The sequence below is a fragment of the Marmota monax genome, unplaced genomic scaffold (genome assembly GCF_021218885.2).
Source record: "Marmota monax isolate L192 unplaced genomic scaffold, Marmota_monax_Labrador192_F-V1.1 WCK01_AAM20220418_F8-fsc00046, whole genome shotgun sequence".
Taxonomy (NCBI): Eukaryota; Metazoa; Chordata; class Mammalia; order Rodentia; family Sciuridae; genus Marmota; species Marmota monax.
The window spans coordinates 13,255,903-13,272,894 of record NW_026692486.1 but is presented as its reverse complement, the minus strand read 5'-3'; positions in this window follow the sequence as shown (position 1 = coordinate 13,272,894).

The following is a 16,992-nucleotide window of genomic DNA, read 5'->3' as shown; positions in this document are numbered from 1 at the left end:
AATAAATAGCATAAAATGTAAACCTTAGTTTGACTCCCAAAACCCATGCTCACTTTTTTATAGTCATGACTTTGTCATAATTTTTATGGGAATCGCCTGGATGCAGGTTTGATTCTAACTTCTCAAATTCACCAAATTAAACCTGTTTATGCTGTTGGATTATATCTGAATATCTATCTATCTAATGAAAAAAAATAACTTTGAATATTGTGCATTAAACATGTATACCTCACCTAAAACATTGTCCTTTGTGTTTACCTTAGCCTAAAAAAATTTTGCTAGCATATGCTAGAATTAGAAGAGTGGAAAAAATCTGATATTAGAGTAATTCTCTGCAGTCTTGCTAATCACTAAAGAAAAAAAATGTCTTTTAAAATTCTGCTTACTCTATTGGTGACTTAAATGGGCTGACTCTACCTAGCTGCGGCTTTGTTATGGAAGAAGCTTTCTCCCGCTAGTTTCTACCACCCAAAGTTGTAATGTGCTCTGTGAGTGATATATAGACATATCATTGACATCTCTGAGGGAATCTTTTTTTCATGAATGGCTGTAGACTCCCAATGAGGTCATCATCCATGAATATACATGGGACCCACACTTTACTAAGGTTATGGGGCAATATAAATTAAACATGATACAAACTTCAGAGAAATCAAATTGAAGTTCCAGCACTACACTGGGAGCATTCGATAATCTTGGCTTGGGTTTGGCTAGCACTTGTTCATTTCCTGACTTTATATTTAATTAGACAAGTATTAGAGGGGGGCTGTTGTTGAGGGGGGGTGGTTCTGTGAACACTTATCTGAAATCTAGGGAAGTTGTGGTTAAAATAAATACCACCCCTTCTGCAGTTTTGGAAATATCAGCTACCTGGTTAGAATCTTGATTTAGTTAAAACATCAGTCTGTTTGGGGTACTGTTTTGTGGTGTTGTTGTTGTTGTTTGAGATTTTAATTAGTTTGGTGCAAAAGCATACGGGCCATCATGGGCTTGGTTTTGAGATGTCCTGGAGGGAGTGGTAAGGGAAACATTATTTTCTACTTTCAAGTTGTTCTTTAGTTTTTTATTATCCTTTTTTTTTTTTTTTTTTGGTGTCAGGAATTGAACACTGAGACATTTAACCACTGAGCTGCATCCAATTTTATACTTTATTTTGAGATAAAGCCTCGCTAATTGCTGAACCTGGCTTTGCACTCTCTCTCCTCCTGCCTCAGCCTCCCAAGCAGCTGGGATTACAAGTGTGCACTGCACCTGACTATAGTCTTTAGTTCTTTACCTGAAAATTGAGAGTCTTTGTCTATCTAAGTGGTTCTTAACCTTTTGGATGCCTGAGCCTCTTTTTATAAACTGGTGGAATGTATAGATACTACTCTCAGAAGAATGCACCCATCCACAATCTGAAAGGTTTGCACGATCTGGGCACAGTATCACATGCCTGTAATCCCAGTGACTCAGGAACCTGAGACAGGAGGATCTCAAGTTCATGGCTAGCCTCAGGAACTTAGTGAGACTCTGTCTCAAAATAAAAAATGAAAAGGGCTGAAGATGTATCTTAGTGGTAAAAAATCCCTGGGTTCAATCCCCAGTACCAAAAACAAGAACAAAATGGTTCACACACAACCTACTGGACTCCCAGGAGCCCACTGACTTCTGGTTGAGAATCCTTAGACTAAATGATCCCTTCTTGTTCAAAGATTCTATTGTTCTACATTTTCTATGATGATTTGATTTGGGTGATTGTCATGAAGTTAGTAAAAATGAGATACGAACTACTTAGGCAGATTTAACTTTTATAGCTATAAATGACAAAATGTCATCTGATAGTTTTCTTTCCTTTTTAAAATAGTTTTTTTCTGAACCTTTTCTGCTCTTTAGAATCACCTGGGGAGCTTTTAAAAATCTCAATGCCTAGCCACACCCCAGATCACTTAAATCAGAATCTCTGGGGGTGGGTCCCAGATATCAGTTTATTAAAGCTCCCCAGGTGGCTCCACTGTGTAGCCAGGTTGGGAGTCTGTCCTCTGCCATGATTAAAACAGCTTCAGAAGTTCCAGATAACAGAAACATCAACCATCAGCTGAACATGAAAGGAAATTCCATTCTTTCTCTGTGTTCAAATGTCTGGTATTGAACACTGTATTTCCAGCTGAAAATAAGGGTTTGAAAACTCTTGTGTGTAATCATGCCTCCAAATGTGCAATGTTCTTGGGTAAGCTGGGCAAGTGTCACAAATACAGAAATACCTTCCTGCACTGTATAGTGTAGGAAGGGCTATATTAGGACATGCCCTGCTCTGCCACAAGCAACATCAGGAAAGATTTGTTTTCAACACAAGAACAATTACCATTGTCATATTCCAAACTGTGTGCAAATTGTTTTATTATAAACTCACTGTTGGTCCCTATTTAACTGGGAAATCATTCACTCTAAATTTATCTACTCTCTGCATGGCATTGACATTTGCTGGCAATACCAGACTTGCTTCACTTAAAAAGAAAAAGATTCCATGGAAAACAGGCGATGCTCTCATCTGACTGATAGTAATCTTTAGAGGATCTTTGGAAACTTCTTGCGTATTAACTCTTCTGATCCTTTGCTAATTTTGACTTTTCCTTGAACTCAGAGACACAAACAATGGTTTTCATGAAACGCAGCAGTAAAAACTTTCTTCGTTGGACCAGTTCTCCAAAGAAAGACCTCTCACTGCCAGGGCTTGGAAATGAGAAATGAGAGGCATAATGAAAAGTTGTTTGTTTTCTAGAGTTTTACAAGTCAATTTGGGATCCTTCACTGGCCAAGTTTTTATCTCTGTATTAGGCAACCATTACATGTTTTCAATTTGAAAAAATGTCCATCTTTTCTTTCCACGGCATCTGTGCTATATCCAAACCACTCTGCAATTTCACGCAAAGACTTTCCAAGTCATGTGATCTGTTTGAGTAATAGGAGTCCATTAAGATTGAACAGAGACAACCTGTATTACAGTGATTTTTCCCTTTGTGGATTTTGCAATTTCCCTACCAAGCTTTGGGGCTTGATGATGACATTTTGAAAATTGGATTTAACTACCTGAAAACTCATGACACAGAATTGCTAACAGCCAGTTGGTAGCCTGGAAGGACCTCACTTAGTCATGTCTGTTTACCACTCCTCTTTAGGGGAAGGATAAACTTCTTCAGGAGGGTGCCTGATTTATAGACATCTTCTTGTTATTCTCATTACAAATGCTATTCAAACCCAGAGCTAAGGGAAAAGTCAGATATGAATCCTCAGAGTCATTAAGTGGCACAATCTGAGTGTAAATTTCAAGGCACCAGTGAGAACTCTGGATCTCAATAGTGACTGTTGCTAGCCCAAATATTGTCACTGAGAAAAGGACACCCATTAGTAATTCCTATTCCAAACACATGGAAGCACTTGGGAAATCTTGGCTTCAGAAATGGTATTTTTTACTACAAAGGGTGTATGCGCAATTATTTCCTATGTATGTTACATTTGAAAACTTGTTAAAATTTATGTTGCCTAATCTTGATAAAAACTAGGAGAACTAACTGAACAATTACAACCAAGGTCATACCTCTTAAAACTGACTTGCCAAAGACTTGACTGTCTTGAATAATTATCATTTACCAGAAAACAAAGCCCTGGATGCCATGTGGGCTTTGATTACGGCATGGCACAGAGTAGGCACTTGATAATAAACAAAGAACAAAATGAACAAATGAAAGAATCTGTAATGTATATTTGAACATAAGAATCAAAATTGGAATAGCTCATATGTGCTCTCCTTTTTCCAAAAAAAGTTCTTTCTCTTTCTAAAATTGATATGAAGTCTTATAATTATTACTGAAAGTTTTCATGATGAAATTATTGCCCCATCTAAGCAGGTTGCTTTTAATATTGTCTTTGCTCATGTAACCATGACAGTATTGTTGGCATCTGTACCTTAGGTGTTAGTCTTCCCTTCCACAAATGGTTTGTCCACGATGTAAGATTCATAACAGAAATTGTCAGAGGGCAGAGACAGGCTTAGAATGGGACTATACAAACCCTGTCCTTCTATTATGGGTTGGTTTGTGTCTCCACAAAATTAACATGTCAGATGTGACTGTATTTGAAGATAGAGTTTTAAAGAGAGAATTGAGTTAAAACAAGTTCTTTAGGGTGTTCCTTGCGTCAGTATATGGTTTAGATATGAGGTATTTCCCCCCAAAGCTCATATGAGGCAATGTAGAAATGTTCGGAGATAAAACGATTAAGTTATGAGAGCTGTATTCCAATCACTGTATTATTCCATTAATGGATTACTAATTTGAATGGACTAATTGGGTGGTAACTGTAGGCAGATGGGATGTGGCCAGAGGAAGTAATAACTGGGGTCATGCCCTTGGTTATTATATCTTGTTCCTCTCTGTTTTTCTTTCTCTCTCTCTCTTTCTCCCCCTTCTCTCCTTCCTGGCTGCCATAAGCTGAGAAGCTTTCCTATGCATGCTTTTCTGCCATAATCTTCTGCCTCACCTTGGACTAGATTGGTGGAGTCAGCTGACCATGGACTAAGACATCTGAGACTGTGAACCAAAATACTTTTCCTGCTCTATGTTGTTATTGTCAGAATGTTAGACACAACAATGTAAAGCTGACTACAAAAATCCAGTATGGCTGGTGTCTTTGTAAGAAGAGGAAATTTGGACACAAGTATGTATAGAGGGAAGACTATGTGAAGACAGGGCGAAGATGGTGAGTTACAAGCTGAGGAGAGAATCCTCAGAAGAATCCAACTCTGCTGATACCTTGATTTAGGAATGCTAGCTTCCAGAACTGTGAGAAAATAAATTTTGTTGTTTTAGCCACTTAGACCATGATCCTTTGTTACAGCCATCATAGCAAACTAATACACCTTCCTTGTTTTTCTAAATTGTTACTCAAGTTTTACTTCAAATATTATTAGACCTTGAAAGTTTGAAATATCCCTTAAGCTTCATGTTATATGCAAAACTCCTAGACCACTAATAAATCTGACCTTAAGATTTTCCCTCTAAACTACCTCTTTCTCCTATATGAACAGCTGCATATTTCCTGGTTTTGGCAATATTTTAAATACAAGATCTTTCAGAAAATGCCTATAAATCAGAAAAGGTTTATTTTCATATTCTTGGCTAAGTCATTTGAAGAAAATTTTCTATCTATGACATGTATCTGTATCATTTAAAGCAGAATTTGGAGAGAAAATGTCAATGAATCTAGATTCATTTAAACCGTGAATATGCATAGATCACACATTATTTTTTTTCTGTCTTATCAGCTTGCCTATTCTAACACTCCATAAGCAATGCAGAAATACAAAGCTACCAAAACAGAGAAATCATTAAAACTTTGTAGTTGACATGGGATGGGGGTGTCCACTGAGATTCAAGTTTGGGGTGGAAGAAATCATGGTTAGTCTAATAGATGAGGCAGCTTTGAAGGCTATGAATTGCTAAGGGGGCACTCTCCTCAATTCACAATGTGGGAAGGGAAGGTCATTGCTAGGGAATCTATGTTTTGGGTCAGGAAAACTCTTGATCATTTAAAATTATTAAATCTAAATTCTGCCTAGAGAAGCTGAGTTGTATTTGGACCCACTGGTGGTAACATGATGAAAGTGACTTAGTTTAGGATTACCTTTAGTTTGAGAATTTGGCAAAATGACAAATGAAACAATCTTTTTGGATAATGTTAGGGGTTACTTCAGGTCATTCCCTAATTAAGAATTAAAAGTAGTAGCTCTTTGGGGATTTGGATGTTAGACTTGGACCCAGTGTTTCTAAAGATTTAAGGGTAAATGTAATGATGGGTCAGTCATCTCTGTGTATTGAATAAGTTCTAAGAGCTTCACCTGAGGGTAATATGCAAATAGCCCTATACAATCATGCTTAATGAGAAATCATGTTGTAATGTACAATCTTGAAATGGTTACATTGATTTCCAGGTCTACAATTTGTCATGTCCCTATAGAAAGAATGTACCTGTACAGATATATTCTTTGTCATGTCATTAATCATAAGTCTCGGTTGACAGATGCTTCTGATATATGTGTTGATAATGAAAGGATAATTAATGTGTGTAATGATGACCCTGAAACATGACAAAAAGTCTTCTAAATGTTAAAAGTGAATTATCTATATTCCTCATGATCCAAATTCATTTTTATCATATTCCAATTTTTGGAAATTGGTAGTTTTTACATAGTATGATATATATATATATATATATATATATATATATATATATATATATATATATATATATATATTTCAGCATAATGTATGAAAAAGTAGAGACTGTGGACTCAACTTGATTTAAATCATAGCTCTTCATTTTCAAGCTAAATAACTTCAGAAAAGTATGTAATGTCACTCCACCTCAGTCTTTGCATCTGAAAAATGGGCATAGTGATATCGACCTTGTAGGATATTGTGAGGACTAAATGATGTGAAATACAGGAGTTCATGGTTGCCACAGATAAGTGCTTTAAAAAGTTTAATTCCTGTCTTCCTGGACCAACACATCAATCAAGACACCTCACCTGCTGACTACATCAGATAATGAATTTGCTGTACATATAAATAGATTTAGGGGTATGAATAAAGAGAATAAGAATAGTAGAAGTGTGGTAGGCAGGGCTGCCTTTTACCATTGACTTCTTTTCAGGGTGCCGGCAGCTTTGGCTTTAATTTGCAGGCTTATTTTCTTTAGGATAATGAATTTTTATTTAAATTTGGTGAATTTCCTTTGAGCTCCTTTTAAGTCATCTGAACACAGGAAACACTTTTTCATGCTTTTAGAGTTTTTCTGATTGACTTTGTTCTCCAAAAAGGGCTGATTTTAATATTCTAAGTGATAAAAAGTGCCTTTGACATGATTGAAGCAATTTAATTAGTAAATCCGGAAATTCTAAAGGATTGGAAATCACACCCTCCATGCTTTTAATAAAACAGAGTAGTGAAACTTCTGATAGGTGCGTACCATGTGTTGAAAGAACTGTACATTGAGAGAAATGAAGAAAGTGAGAGAACTTTGCAAGGGACCCACTAAGGGAATTACATGATAGATAAGCACATATGTGGTCAGTGTCCCTCATAGTTCAAAACTTCTTTGGCAAGCATAATTTACCTATGTTCCATGTTGGACTTTAATCATGCAGAATAATTCAACCTATGTATGGAGGTTCAATATATTAAATCAGGAGAAAGGAGTCGAATGGTTGTGAGGCAAACTTATCTTTGAATTGGTTGACCTCCGAGTATCTTAATCCTGGAAGAAGAAATGTACAAAGGATCATTTAATGTTGTAGCTAATAGGATTTTTAGTGTCGGGCTGTCCATGTCAGGATGATGATAGTGTGTGAATTACTTCTAGCCAGTTTATCATAAGAGTACTCTCCTATAGTATGTCATCACTAAACAGGGAACATTGCTGTATAACTGCCAGGCATAAACATAATAACATGTTCAACAGTAAAACTATCTACAGTATATAAATACTGATGCTGTACTCAAAAGCACCATCATTTTTTATTGCCTTGGTAATGGAGTGTTCCAGAGAGACATGTATATGGATGATTAGTGATTGGTGGGTTTCTTTTTTTTTTTTTTTTTTGCCAGTATCTTCAAATGTTTAAGAGCAACCTTTATCACCAGCATTTGGAGGAATCAAAGTGCAGCTGATTCTTCTTTAGAAAGCAAATCTTAGGGTCAAACTCAGTTTGTTTCATCATAAATCACAGGTAATGATAATGAATATCAACAAGTATATTTTTTGGTAGATAAAATACTAATACTAATATAACATTAGGGTATTATAAGAATTATGATTAATTTTTACTCATAATGATAGCTTACAAATAATGGGGATAATTGTCTAATCTTCATCCTTTCTGATACTATTTTAACATGATGATGGTGAATTGTAGTTGATAATAAAATGTTTGAAATGTAAATAGAGTCAGTGGCTGGGTAATTTTAAGAGACACTTGGCAATTTGATTTGTTTTCACATTTAGAACAGCTAGCTGGAGCTAAAAAGTTTCACTAGAAGAAATGGGGAATATGCATGGGTTGAGACTCAAAGGAAATTTTGTTGATAAGGATATGATGTATTAGGTCTTGATTTAATTGGCTTCCATAATGGTATTTCCATTTTTTTTCTTTTGCATTGAGCCAGCCTCGCAAATCTAATTATTTGGGCATGAAAAATCCCTAAAATGGGTGGACTAGTGCTGAGGGTTGAGCAAGGCTTCTGCATCACAATGCAACTCCCTAAAACTTGCTGAAGTCATATTGACTTTTACAATGTCCTGTATTATCTATTTTGCTTCTGTTGTACACAGATAGAGCTGGTACAGGCTTACTCATTTGAAGGATTATCTTGGGTGACATTTGAACAAGAAAATTTGTTTGGATCTTCATGTTTGCTCAAATGTCATTCTCTACCCAATGTCTTGTCATATATATGAAAATTGTGACTTTATATAGATTATTATCAACATTAGAAGAAGAAGGTTAATAAGTGGTAGTTGACCTATTACCAATATTTCAAGATTTGGTAACTTTTTCGATAACTGCTATAAATTTCTGTATGTATATATACACACACACACACACAAACACATACATATATATGTATATAAACTATATATGTTATATATATGTCCTATATAGGTTATGTATTTATCTGATGTATACACAATCTTTACACATATATACGTGTATGTAAAGAATACACTTTGAATATTCTTTACAGCTAAATAAATCTTCCAGTAATGATAAAATAAAATGTAACCTCTTCCTAAATTTTAAAAACTATCATGACTTTTAGGCATTGTGGTGAATAAAGAGGAAGTCTTTTAAGCATATGGGAATAAGGTCACTATAGAAACTGCCTCTGAATCACTATGTAATTTTTTGGTAATTCACTTTGAGATTAAGGATTATAATCTGCACACACTGCTGTTGAGATTTGCCATAGGAACTAAATTCTCTTTACTGTGTAGCTGTTCTTCCATTAATAAAGATCTGGGCTGGCACATATGGCTTGCCTAGAGCTGGTTGTTTCATTACTTCCTTCTTTTCAAAAAATTAAAAAATTTTTTTTTTGCAATGATCCTAATTTGCTCCAGCTGTTGTAAATTGGTCTCCAGTAATTTTCATATCTTCAACTTACATTGACATCTGTAAATATAAGGGAATGTATTAAATCTTCAGTTATATTTGTGGGACTCCACAATTAGTGAGAACTAAACTTTTTCTCAGAGATCTCTTTAGGCATATTTCTTCTGGCATTATGTAGAAGGAATTAAGAAGACCCAAGTGGGAATAAATATTGTCCAACTGGGAAGAAATCAGTTTCAGAGAAATAATTAGACTCCATCTGATGTTCTACAATGCAATTATGAATCATATGACATTCCATGTTTTATAGAAGCCTGAGGGCACTGAAATGATGAGTAGGAAAAGGGAAGAGAATAGCCTCTTCATGAGCACTCGGGCAACAGTTGATCAGGGAAGCTGTGAAGTAAGGTAGTATTTATTTTTGGCATCCTCTTCCTTCTTTTAGTGCCCCATTTCTCTTTCAAAGTGTTCTCTTCTTTGCTCTCAGCTACAATCAGTTAAGGTCTACTAAGATTAGCTGAAAAAGGTTTAAATTGCCTCTTTGGAGGGGTCTTTGCAATTTAGTAAAAGTGTTTTGATGACAAAAAAGTCTTCAAAATAGGAAAAAAAAAAGAATTCCTAATGGTAGAATTTTAAACTCAATGCTTAACACCTGGGTACAAGGGGAGATTCCCTGTCACATGAAAATCAGTGCCATTATTACCTATTCCAAATGGGCCCCCCTAGGGCAAAACTACCCAAGGGGAACCCAGGACACATGCTTTTGAATAGGCATGGGTATGAAGGGACAACAATAAAAACAGATTTTGTTTGTTCTCTGCTGGTCTCAGGTAGGGTGACCAAGTAACTCATCATCCTATTTATGAAAACTTGGCCATCTTGACCCACCTGGAGATAATTACAAGAGCCCCCTGTGGAGTTGTCTGAGGTGGTTGTTTGGGTCTGTCTCACAGCTTCTTCTCCTGCCCAGCCCCGTCTCTTCCACAAGTGCCAGACCCCAGACACTCCTTAGCAAACAGCCTGCATGAGTAAACAGAATCTAGACTCTGTCTCAAGCTCTGAATCCTCCTCCTGGAGAATTAAACAGCTAGGGACAAGAAACCAATCTGCCTAATTGAGAAATCCTGTCAAGTTTCCCAAGGTTAGTGGTGGAAGCTGACAAAGGGGGCACTCAAGATATGGAGCAACTTAGGCAGACATCCAGCAGCTCAGACAGAGGACTCAGGAGAGAGGAGGGGACTGTGTGCAGAAAACTAGTGCATGTGCTCTGGAGCCAGAGTGCCTGGGTTCAGAAATTGGCTCTGTCATTTACTAGTCTGGGAACTGGACAAGTTACTCGTGCCTTAATTTCCTCATCCATAAAATGGAGATAATTATAATGATGCTGCTGTGAGGTTTAAATGAGATAATATATTAAAAAGTGCTCATCAATCTTGCTGCATAGAAAGTGCTGAAGAGAAGTCTGCTAATACGTCATACCGTTATTTCCTCATAAGGGATCACATTAACACAAATTCCATAGAAGGAAAGCAATTCCTAGAGGGTAATTGACATTCCTGAGCAGCTTTCTCTGCTACTCTAAATAGATCACAGATATAAATGTTACTATTATTTAAGTCAGTAACATTTTAAAACACCTTAGGAGGATTGATGTTGATAACTTTGGGGCTGACTTCAAACGCTGTCTCTTGGTTATTGATAGTATTTTTATGCTGAGTAAACCAATAACCTAGAAAAAAGAAAATCAATTAATGAAAATAGTATATTTTAATCCTGGTTCATTTAGGCTCATTTCAAAGGATTCAAGAAACTTGAGAATGTCCATTGTTTTCTTTTTTAAACCAAAGTTCACACTGAATTCGAATTTTCTTTGTTTTTACCCAATGCCCTTTTTGTGTTCCAGGATCCCTTCCAAGACATCAGGTTAAATTTAGTCATTATGTCTCCTTAGGCTCCTCTGAGCTGTGACAGTTTCTTAGTCTTTGTTTTTGATGGTTTCGACAGTTTTGAAGAGTGCTGGCCAGGTATTTTGTAGAACATCCCTCAGTTGCAATTTGTCTCATTTTTTTTTCTCATGAATAGGCTGGGGTTAGGGATTTGGGAAAAGAAGACCCCAGAAGTAAAAAATACCATTGTTGACACATCATCTTAGAGCATCATCTCCAGGGTGAGTGCCATCAACATGCCTGGCTGCTATGATGTCAACCTAGATCACCTGGCTGAGGTTGTGTTTGTCAGATTTCTCCACTGTCTAGTTATGGTTTTTCTCTACTTTCTTTACTGAGCTCTTTAGAAGGAGTTCACTATCCAGAGCACACATTTGAGTGGGGAGTTTTGTTTCATCTCCTTGCAGGCAGAGTATCTCTATAAATAATTTAGAATTCTTCTGAAGGGGAGGTTCCTCTGCTCTATTTATTGATTTTTTTTCAAACATTTGTTCATCTCAGTATTGACTCCTGGGTGCATATTTTACATTTTGGGTTATAATCCATTACTACTTTATTTGGTTCAAGTTTGTTTTATTTTTTCATAGCTGATTTTAGAACAAAGATATTTAAGTGGAAGTGAGACTGGTTTTTTCCCTTCGCTATGGCTTGTGGATCTCAAAGCACCCAGTAAGTGAAAATAATGAATGGTGGCAAGTTTTCATTTTATCTTTGGACAAGTAGTATTTTTAAGTAAAGGAGATGGCTTCTTTTAATTAGCAATATTTCTTATGAATTAGAAAATATTTGTTTTTCTCTTCTACAGCCCCAAGGTTTCACCTATTAAAATTGTATTTGGAAGTAGCTTTCTTGGTGTGCAGATATTTTTTATTGTTTGGAAGAATTAAGTATCTTAGGCCTTAGTAAATATTAGGGCAATGATTATGAAGTAGTATGATTGAGTCGATTATCACCCAGGGGTGGTTTAAAGTTAAATGTTAAGAGGGATGCTTTTGAATTTGATTACGCTTAGGACAATTAACAGGCTTAGACTGCTCATTTAGAAAGTATATTATGAACACTTAATTCAAGTTACAGTGGTACAACAATTCTGACACAGTCTATATATTTAAATATCTTTGGCCTTATAATGCAGAGAACATGCATATTTATAAATGACCCAGGGAGACACATTTCTACTTTATTCATACCAATTTTTATCATGCATCTACAAGTTTTGTGAAACATCCTTCAGTGCTAGTTTTTATTAAAATGTTTTGAACGTGTTTTGACCAAAACATATATTCATGGGTGTGTAAAAGTAAATATCAATGTCTGCTTCTAAGAGGTGATAAAGCAAAACTCAGCTCTGGCACTTTAGATAAACACAGTTCTTTGGAACTTATTCATAATCCTGAGTAGAGAACTTCTTTTGGTTTTGTAGATATTGGATTAGTGACAGGATTTTAGTATCTCAAACATTAATTATAATGATAATAATAACAGTTACTTTTTTGAGTGTTCAAGATATTGTAGGTACTATTGAAGCACTTTACAAATAAATCTCTAACAGTAACTCTGCAACATTGGCATTATTGCTCTTCCCATCTCACATATAAAGATACTTGTCACTCATAGAGAGCAACTGCAGTGGCCTTATTTCTTTTCTTTTAAAGACAAGTTTGTTTCAACTTGGGACACTGTATACTCCCTTTGCCCTGAATACTCTTCTCCATCCCAGAGTATTTAACATACTTTATGGAGTATGTTAGATACAACAGCCAGGCATGTTGAAGCCATTTTTACTTAAAAATACTACTTGTCCAGAGATAAAATAAAAACTTGCCACCATTCATTATTTTCACTTACTGGGTGCTTTGAGATCCACGTGCCATAGCAGGGGGGGAAAACCAATCTCACTTCTACTTTATACTTTTTACATAACTGGCCCTCCTTTGTTCCATATGGATCTTTAATGGGGACATCATCTACTCTTTTCTTCCCTCACCACCTTCACATGCTATCCCATTCTCAAGTCTCACTCTAGTTATTCTTTACAGGCTTACCATTATCTGAGATTACCTTATTTCTTTATTGGATTATCTTCTTTACCTTACCTGTAAGAGTTAATCTTCAGGGGGTAGGGACTTCCATGTATCCACAGGGCAGGCATACTTGTTGACTGAAATAATAGATAAATTCTATAGGATTAGTGAGAGATCAAGCTAGGATTTGAACTCAGATCTGTTTGGCTTCAAGGTCAATGGGACTTTCAACTCTATCACTTTGTTTTCTGGGTCTAGGGATGAATATCTGAAAAAAAAAATCAAATATCCAGACTTGGATCAAAACCACATTTGAGTTATTTGATAAAAAAAATTTTGAGTTTTGGAAAATGATTCATTTTAGTGAATTATTGATTCAAAGATTCCAAATAATATGCCCCTTTTTTTGGCTAGTAACGAAGTGATCTGAGTTAACAGTTGCATTAGTCCATTTTCTGTTGCTGATAACACAATCCCACAGATTGAGTACATTTTAAAGAAGAGAGGTTGATTTTGGCTCTTGGTTGGGGGGTCTAGGTGGAGAGGCCATATCTGGGGATGGTCTTCTTGCTTCAGAATCCTAAGGTGGCACAGGGGATCACATGGTGAGAGACAGGGAGGCTGCTGAGTGTGCATCTTTTGATCTCCTTCTTATAATGCCACCAGTATTCAGTCCTGGGGCTCCATCCCAAAGAATCTAATCCCAATCACCTCTCAAAGGCCTTATCTCTAAACATCAGAGCCAAATTAAGTTTTTGCTCTCCTAATACCCTGTGACCAGCATTAAACTCCAACATCATATCAGAGGGGATAAACCATATTCAGATCATATCAACAATCAACTGTTATGATAAATATTTGTTACATTTTAATATATTTATATATTTATTTCCTAGGCTGAGCTCTTTGAAAACTAAATTTTTGTTAAGAGTAGTCTTTGTTAGAATATATAAAATTAGGGGGAAAAAACTACTTTGTATTTCTTTAAAAATCTTTCACAATTCAGAATTTTCATGAATTTGGGTCATTTTTCCCAACAGTGAAATGGAATTAATGAGGTTTCACTGAATTTCTAAACTCTTTTTTTCTCACCAGCAGATGTGTACAAATGTCTCTTTTGGGGAAATGTAAACCATCATGGTGTCAGGAAACTAGGCCATGATGGAGACATTTGAAGGAAAACAAAATGTCGAAGAACAGCTGACTGCATAACTAAGAAATCAATCACTGCCCTGGATGCTTTATTGGCATAATTGGCAATGATTTATAGAATAATGGCAAGAGTCCAACTGGGCATGTGTATCCTTAATACCATTATAACATTCTGGCATGGAATTTTAGTAAAGGCAACATAATTGGACTGGGGAGGAAGTTTTAGAGATACTTATTTAAATTAGCTAATAAACAACAAAAAATATTTTCCATGAATTTATTTTTCTAATTGGGGTGAAAATTTGTGGTATGGTTTAAATGGAATCTGAAAGCAGAATTGTGCCTACAACAAATCAGAAAATATCTTAAGTGGTTGTGTGATATGTAGTGTTTTGTAAATATCTAGTGTTATATTGCTTTATTAATCAATATTGTTATATAAGAACATAGTGTTTGGAAAAATAATCTGTTCAGTGCTGAGGACACAGGATGCGGTTTAGAAGCAGCGAGGGTTACAATTGGCCAACTGATAGATTTGGTTCATTTAAAAGGAGTAATGTAAGGTTTATCTACTGTGCTGCATCTTGTAACTTACTTGTTAAATTTATTCAGGAAAGATGGCTTTAGTGATTATTCTGGAAACTAACTAGTGGGTTGTGAGAGATAATTAACAAAACTTCCTGTTTCTTCTCTTGGAACAGATGGATATTTTTGAAATGCAGCAGAACACTGAGCTCAGTTTGAGGGCATGCATAGTTGAGTTGCTTCTATTTGTATAATGAGGTGCTACTTGCTTGTACTCAGAGGTCTACAGCCTTTTATTTGCACATCGTACAACTCAACTGTTTCCATGAACCTAAGCAGCTAAATGCAGCAACCAACATTGCCTTCAGGAACATATTTTTAAGGACACTGTCCCAAAGAGCTTCATTATTTTTTTCCTGTTTTTTTTTTTTCTACTTAATCGAGCACGTTTAGTCTGCCTTATTATTTTAGCAATATAGATGCCAGAATTTGAAAATGGCCTGAGCTCTCTGGGTGCAGCTTGTTATAGGGCAGATATGAAGCAAGGATTCATTGCTAGTTTAAAGTGTTGGGGATTGGAAACTAGGATCAGTAAAACATTGAGAAGACAGGAATAGAGACAGGAAAAGCCATCTACAGGAATTTTCTTGTTAACTGAATGTTCAGATGAGAACTGCTCCCTGTGACAAGTGAAGGTTTTGGTAAATATGGGTGATTATAGCAGAAAACAGGGACCTTTAAAGGGCTTCCATGTTTCTGATATATTTCCAAATGGCCAAAGTAGGTGTAAACTTTATTGGTAACTCCTGAAAGTGCATTGCATATTTTTTTTTAATATATATATTTGATACTCATGGGAGGGGAGTTTACAGTGAAGCTAATAAAACTTGGCCCTTTATTTATAAGAATCCTCTCCAAGTCCTTTCAGGAAGGAAAGTTAGAAATCTGTTTATATGTAACATTGTATCTCTTTTCCTTAACGAGTCTCCCCCCACTTCCCAGAAATATACTACATATCCACACAACATGGACTTTGACCTTGTTCTTGAGAAGGAGGTGAAAAGGGCAATGGAAATCTGTTTTTGGTTTCCAGAAGACAAATGATGGCTTGATAGTATATGTGGGAGGATTATGGATTGACCTAAACCACTATCTTTTTTCTACCATTTTTTTTTACAGCTTTATTGAAGTGTAATTCACTTACCATGAAACTGATCATTTTAAAGTGCATAATTTAGTGGATTTTATTATATTGACAAGCTATACAACCAACACTACCATGTAATTCCAGAATAGTTTAATCACGACAAAAAGAAATCTCATGCATATTAGTCGTTATTCCATCTCTCCTTCCCCTACCCCCTGGCAACTTCTAACTTACTTTCTGTCTTCACAGATTTTTCATGTAAATAGAAGCATGACATTTATGTGACATTTTGTGTCAGGCTTCTTTTGCTAAGCATAATTTTTTTTTCAAGTTTCATCCACGTTGTAGCACTTCATTCCTTTTTATGGCTAAATAATATTCTATTGCATGTGCAAACCATATTTTGCATATCTGTTCATCAGTTAATGGACATTTGGGTTATTTTCAGTTTTGTAAACTACTATGTAGTAGTTTTACTTCCTTCCTGCTAAGCATAGTATCTTGCATGCAGTTAAACCATAATGAAAGTTAGTCATATTATTACCTATTCTATATAAAAAAAAAAAGTTAGAATTTGCTTAAAGAGACTGCAGGCATCACTCCTGTGCTGAGCAGAATTTTCCCAAAATATATTTCTTTATGTTTTGGGAGACAGTCCCATTCCTTGATAAGTTATATTGGAAAACTTTCAATCTATTCCTTACTTCCTTTTTTTTGGTTTTCATCTTTTGATGTTTCCTTGTGGTTCATGACTGGCTCTTCCTCTAGACTTCACACATGTGTTTTGGATACTTGGAATGCTCCTTCTTATTCCATTTACCTCTGTGCCTTTCCCCTGGCTGATCTTTTGAATCTCAGTTTAGATGTCACCTCCTTGGGAAGCCATTCTCTCACGTAAATTCCTTAACACCCTCCATGGTGTTCACTTTCCCTTCTGTGTGTTTTAATGGCCTCTGATGCTTATTCCATAATGGAACTGATTACAATTTTTTTGAAATTTGCTTTTTTTTTCTTATTTGTATCCCTTTATTAGACCTAATTGTAGCTTGA